We start from the raw sequence: 6,768 nt of genomic DNA, 5'->3' as shown, positions 1-6,768 counted from the left end.
TGATCAAATACAAAGTTATTTTACAGAAAACAAATAAACAACTGACTTTCAGCATGCTTATAGGGAAGGGCACTCAACATGCTCGGCACTGACACAAATGATTGATGATTGGCTGAAAGAAAAGCTTTTTTTTGTTAGACTTCAGTGCAGCTTTTGATGTCATTGATCATAACCTATTGCTGAAAAAACATAGGTGTTATGGATTTGCATCCTCTGCCTTATTATGGATTGAGAGTTACCTATCTAATAGAACACTGAGGGTTTTCGTTAATGGAAACCTTTCTCATGCAAATTCAGTTGAGTGTGGTGTACCCCAGGGTAGCCGGCTAGGGCCATTATTGTTTTCTGTTTTTACAAATGACCTTCCACTGACCTTGAATAAAGCCTTTGTGTCTATGTACACTGACGACTTAACAGTATACACGTCGACTGCAACAGTAAAATAAATAACTGACACACTTAACATAGAGCTCCAGTCAGTTTTAGAATGGGTACCAAGCAATAGGCTGGTGCTAAATATCTCAAAAACTAAAAGCATAACTTTTGGGACAAATCACTCGCTCAACCCTAAACCTTGTTTAGATCTATTATTGAATAATGTGGCTATTGAGCAAGTTGAGAAGACTAAACTGCTGGGTGTAACCCTATTAGCAACCATATATACTCAATGGTTGCTAAAATGGGAAGAGGTCTGTCCATGATAGGGCGTTGCTCTGCCTTGACATCTCAGTCAACTAGACAGGAGGTCCTACATGCCCTAGTTTTGTCGCAGCTGTGTGATCATATTCGGCAAAGAAGGACATACAGTGCATTCGGAAAGTACTCAGACCCCTTGACTTGTTCCACATTTTGCTACGTTACAGCCTTATTTTAAAATTGATTTTTTTTTTATCCTCATCTATCTACACACAATACGCCATAATGACAACGCGAAAACCAGTTTTTAAACATTTTTGCAAATGTATAAAAAAACTAAAAACAGAAATACCTTATTTACATAATTATTCAGACCCTTTGCTATGAGACTCAGAATTGATCTCAGGTGCATCCTGTTTCCATTGACCATCCTTGAAATGTTTCTACAACTTGATTGGAGTCCACCTGTGGTAAATTCAATTGATTGGACATGATTTGGAAAGGCACACACCTGTTTATATTAGGTCCCACAATTAACAGTGCATGTCAGAGCAAAAACCAAGCCATGAGGTCAAAGGAATTGTCCATAGAGCTCCGAGACAGGATTGTGTCGAGGCACAGATATGGGGAAGGGTACCAAAAAATGTCTGCAGCATTGAAGGTCCCAAGAACACAGTGGCCTCCATCATTTTTAAATGGAAGAAGTTTAGAATCACCAAGAATCTTACTAGAGCTGGCCGCCCGGCCAAACTGAGCAATCGGGGAAGAATGGCCTTCGTCAGGGAGATGACCAAGAACACGATGGTCACTCTGATAGAGCTCCAGAGTACCTCTGTGGAGATGGGAGAACCTTCCAGAAGGACAACCATTGCTGCAGCACTCCGCCAATCAGGCCTTTATGGTAGAGTGGCCAGACGGAAGCCACTCCTCAGTAAAAGGCACATGACAGCCCACTTGGAGTTTGCCAAAAGGAACCTAAAGGATTCAGACCATGAGAAACAAGATTCTCTGGTATGATGAAACCAAGATTGAACTCCTTGGCCTGAATGCCAAGCGTCACGTCTGGAGGAAACCTGGCACCATCCCTACGGTGAAGCATGATGGTGGCAGCATCATGCTGTGTGGATGTCTTTCAGCGGCAGGGACTGGGAGACAAGTCAGAATCGAGGGACTGATGAACGAAGCAAAGAACAGAGAGATCATTGATATAAATCTGCTCCAGAGTGCTCAGGACCTCAGACTGGGACGAAGGTTCACCTTCCAACAGGACAACGACCCTAAGTACACAGCCAAGACAATGCCAGAGTGGCTTCGGGACAAGTCTCTGAATGTCCTTGAGTGGCCCAGCCAGAGCCCGGACTTGAACCGGATCGAACATCTCTTGAAAGACCTGAAAATAGCTGTGCAGCGACACTCCCCGTCCTACCTGACAGAGCTTGACAGAATCTGCAGAGAAGAATGGGAGAAACTCCTCAAATACAGGTGTGCCAAGCTTGTAGCATCATACCCAAGATGACTTGAGGCTGTAATCGCTGCCAAAGGTGCTTCAACAAAGTACTGAGTAAAGGGTCTGAATACTTATGTAAATTTGATGTTTCCGGGGTTTTTTTATATAAATGTGCAAATATTTCTGAAAATCAATCTTTGCTTTGTCATTATGGGGTACTGTGTGTAGATTGATGAGGGGGAAAAAAAACAATTTAATCAATTTTAGAATAATGCTGTGACAGTCAAGGGGTCTGAGTACTTTCCGAATGCACTGTAGGTAAATTGCAGTTGGTCCAGAACAAAGCAGCACGTATCGCAGTTAGATGTACACAGAGGGAAAGTGTCAGTAACATGCAAGTCAGTCTCTCCTGGCTCAAAGTTGAGGATAGATTGACTGCATCCCTATTAGTCTTTGTGCAAGTTATTGATGTGTTGAAGGTACCAAACTGTCTGTTCAAGCATTTGGCACACAGTTTGGTCAGTCATCGGTACCACACAAGACATGCAACCAGAGGTCTCTTCACAGTCCCCAGGTCCAGAACAGAGGCTGGGAAACACAGTATTAAATAGAGCCATGACTACATGGAACTCTCTGACACCCCAGGTAACTCAAGCTAAGAATTGTGGTGGATATTTTAATACTATGTTCGGGAATATGGTATCCACCCATGCCCGCTTCCTCTCAGATCTTAGGCGGGTCCAGCTGCTCATTTAGGAGCACGTTCCCCTGAGATCCAATTTGGATCCCCTGTGCACAGTTTTACCCAGATCCTCAGGAGCGGTCAACAGGTGAAGTTACATATCCCATCCTCGTCGCCAAATGTGGTGGATATTTTTATCAATAATGAGGAGAGACAAGGTCAATCACCAATCAGAATATTCACTTGATTAAAAAATCATCGATAAGGGAGCTGGTCACAATACCCACACAGAAGTGATTAGAGTGAGAGCCCACTGAGTGGTGTGAGCCTCTGGGTTATATACCATCTCAGGATTGGTCAGGATAGGTGCAACCTCAGAGATAACATACAATGGTACCAGACACTAACCCCACACGTCCTGTGCCAGACCTTAGACTCAAATACAAAGAACTCATTGTTTTGTTCAGTACTTAGAATTTAGAAGGACATTTTTTGTTACTTAGTTTCCACCTTGCTAGAAAGGGAACCAGGGTATATTTGTTGACTGACACACAGACATTGTGGAGACAAGTGATTTGTTCCCATTCCTCATGCCATCCCTTCACATGGTTTCCAATAGGTAAAGACACATATTCATAGTCTTTGTTAATGGTTTTTAAGTGCAACTGAAAGAATGTTTATCTTAGTTCAAAAGTAGCCATTTGTAGGGTGACGCCCCAGGGGAGACAGGTGATTGGACAGCAGAGGGAGCAACCCATATTTCTGCATTGTTTATAAGTATATGCTGGACGAAGAAGAGGGCAGAGCGACCATTACAATCTGGGGCGTCGCTCTCCGGGTGTCATGACACCTGTAACTTATGCTGAAAGCTTGTGATATGAATAAACTTATGATCAAGGTTCAGTATGAGCGGACTCCTTTGGTTATCAGCAATAATTGCCAGCATTTACTCGATACGACAGTATCTATATCCACAGTCCTATATCGACCCAACCTGAAAGGCCGCTCAGCAAGGAAGAAGCCACTGCTCCAAAACCGCCATAAAAAAGCAAGACTAAGGTTTAAAACTGCAGGGGACAAAGATCGTACTTTTTGGAGAAATGTTCTCTGGTCTGATGAAACAAAAATAGAACTGTTTGGCCATAATGACCATCGTTATGTTTGGAGGAAAAAGGGGGTGCCTTGAAAGCCGAAGAACACCATCCCAACCGTGAAGCATGGGGTGGCAGCATCATGCTGTGGGGGTGCTTTGCTGCAGGAGGGACTGGTGCACTTCACAAAATAGATGGCATCATGAGGAAGGAAAATTATGTGGATATATTGAAGCAACATAAAAGCTGAAATAAATAATTCTCTCTACTATTATTCTGACATTTCACATTGTTAAAATAAAGTGGTGATCCTAACTGACCTAAAACAGGGAATTTTTACTAGGATTAAATGTCAGGAATTGTGGAAAAACTGAGTTTAAATGTATTTGGCTAAGGTGTATGTAAACTTCCGACTTCAACTGTATGTTACCTAGCTAATTCTGATTTCTCCACCACACAATAAAACCAGTTTTAAAAAACTGATAAAAGAACACCTTACTGCACAAAGGGGACTGTGAAGAGACACAGCCTTTTTATATATATTGTATTGTAATTTGCACTGTACTATGAATTAGACCTAGATATTGTGTGTATATATATGTAGGCTATGTGTGACGTCTTAAATGTATGTATTTCAGTCCTTGAATAATAATGTTCTGTACTATGTATTATGCCATTTTTCATGTGGACCCCAGGAAGAGCAGCTGATGCTTTTGCAGCGGCTAATGGGGATCCTAATAAATACCAAATACCAAATTGTATGTATAAACAATAGAAGAAAAGTGACATTATACATAGTGACTCCCTCTACAGGTGATTTGTTGGACATGCAGGGGTGAAAGTTTGAAGTTGCCTGCATTAAATGGGTCAGAAATAACACTAAACATGCAATTTTGCATGATGTTATTTTTCCAAGAAATTTGCAGATTTTTATAAATAGCTGGAAATCATTATCTATCTGTCACATAATTGTGTGGTAAAAGTGCGACAATGTTAGACCTGAAATCAAAATGGTACACTTTTACAGCTCTACAAATGACCTACAGAATGAAGGGCCACTGAAAGCCAATGAAGGGGGCATACCGGTATCACGTGCATGCATCAAATTGCATAATAGTTCAGAAAAGGGTTGCCATGTTAATTATTTTCCTGTCAAATTAGGCGACTTTCAAAACGATGTCGCGCGTGAAGATGTGTTGGTAGCTAGTTGCGGGTTTTTGTGCTAGTTCTAAATTGCACCGTGGCCGCCATGGCAATTTCTTAAAAATATATATTTCACTGTGACCTGCTGCTGCTGACTATCAGGCAGTGAGGCAGCCTGTTTCTGAGTGAGAGAGAGAGAGAGAGAGAGAGAGAGAGAGAGAGCATTTTACCAGTTGTATGTAGGCTATTTAGATTGTCATTATGGAGACACCTATTTCCAACCCCTTTTCCATAAAACATATTAACGCGCTAGAACTGATGCGCATCAACAAATAACGGTGACAAAGCACAGGAAAACGACTTTAGGCGCTATAGAGCGCATTGGATAAATTCGCTTAAACTGCATTCTATGCATTCTATGGAAAACCATATCAAGCGAAGGGTTTTATGCATGCTCAGCTCTTGGGTATCGAGCGCTAAGTGGACATTTGAAAGGGAAGTTATGGAACGGGGAAAAGTCCACAATGAAACTGATTGACACATTTGCATCTATTGGCCATCAATTAGCCTATTAATTTATATGCCTATCTAGGCTACTGTAGCCTACCATTTTATACAAGAAATATGTTGAAATGACGATATCACTGGAATAATTGCAAATCAATTTGTGCCACTTGTGTAGCCTACCTGAAGCTGGCAAACGGATTTAATCAATGGCCTATAACTTCAGTTTATTGTTGTTCTAGCCTTGTGTTATTATGTAATTATGAATGTCCATGTTTAGTTCATGAAATTGGAAGTTATCAATTGTGATCATGGTCACAGTTCTATCGCAATTGCCGATCAGCTGTTGTTAGAATGCATTAGATTGAAGAACAGTCAGTCAGATTAGGCTACAGATCAAATAAAAACATTGGCTGTTGTTGACAAGCATAGGCCTATTCAGTTCATATCCAAATTATTAATATTTGATTCAGTTATTGGATTTCGACCCCATCCTCAGTAGCCTATACCAGTAGGCGATATTTGGGCAACGGAAGCATTTCCCACCTCGAAATCGCCTCACTATTCATGTTGAGTAAATTACTCTGTCAATTTGAACTAAGCAAGCTGCTAAATCGTTCATTTAACATCTTGCCTAGGCTACTGTAGGTTATCTGAAATTAGATGTAGGCCTATCAGGGGCTATAGGCTACCTGCATCTAGCTAACCAAACCATGGCAAAGTTGAATTACAATCAAAATCAAATCAAATGAAATTTTATTTACCACATGCGCCGAATACAACAGGTGTAGACATTACAGTGAAATGCTTACTTACAAGCCCTTAACCAACAATGCAGTTTTTTAAAGAAAAATGTCAAATTAAAACGTTTTAATTAAGAAAAATAACAAATAAAAGCAAATAGCTAAAGAGCAGCAGTCCCGGGTATCCATTATTAGCTGTTCAGGAATCTTATGGCTTGGGGTTAGAAGCTGTGCTCCGGTACCGCTTGCCGTGCGGTAGCAGAGAGAACAGTCTATGACTAGGGTTGCTTGAGTCTTTGACAATTTTTAGGGCCTTCCTCATCATAAACCCAGATTTTAGTCAGTAGGCCTAGCCTATGCCTATTGAAATGACAAGTCAATCTCGCAAATAGGCCATTTATAACGGTTTGTAGTCTTAACATCTGGCACATAATAACGGCACAATTGCCAGAAAAGTGTAATAAGGGCGAGTTATATTTTCTCTTGCAACATATTCCAATTCCTTTATCAGTCACATTAGCT

Source organism: Coregonus clupeaformis, chromosome 7 (assembly GCF_020615455.1).
Source record: "Coregonus clupeaformis isolate EN_2021a chromosome 7, ASM2061545v1, whole genome shotgun sequence".
In the NCBI taxonomy this organism is placed as follows: domain Eukaryota; kingdom Metazoa; phylum Chordata; class Actinopteri; order Salmoniformes; family Salmonidae; genus Coregonus; species Coregonus clupeaformis.
This window is presented reverse-complemented; position numbering follows the sequence as displayed.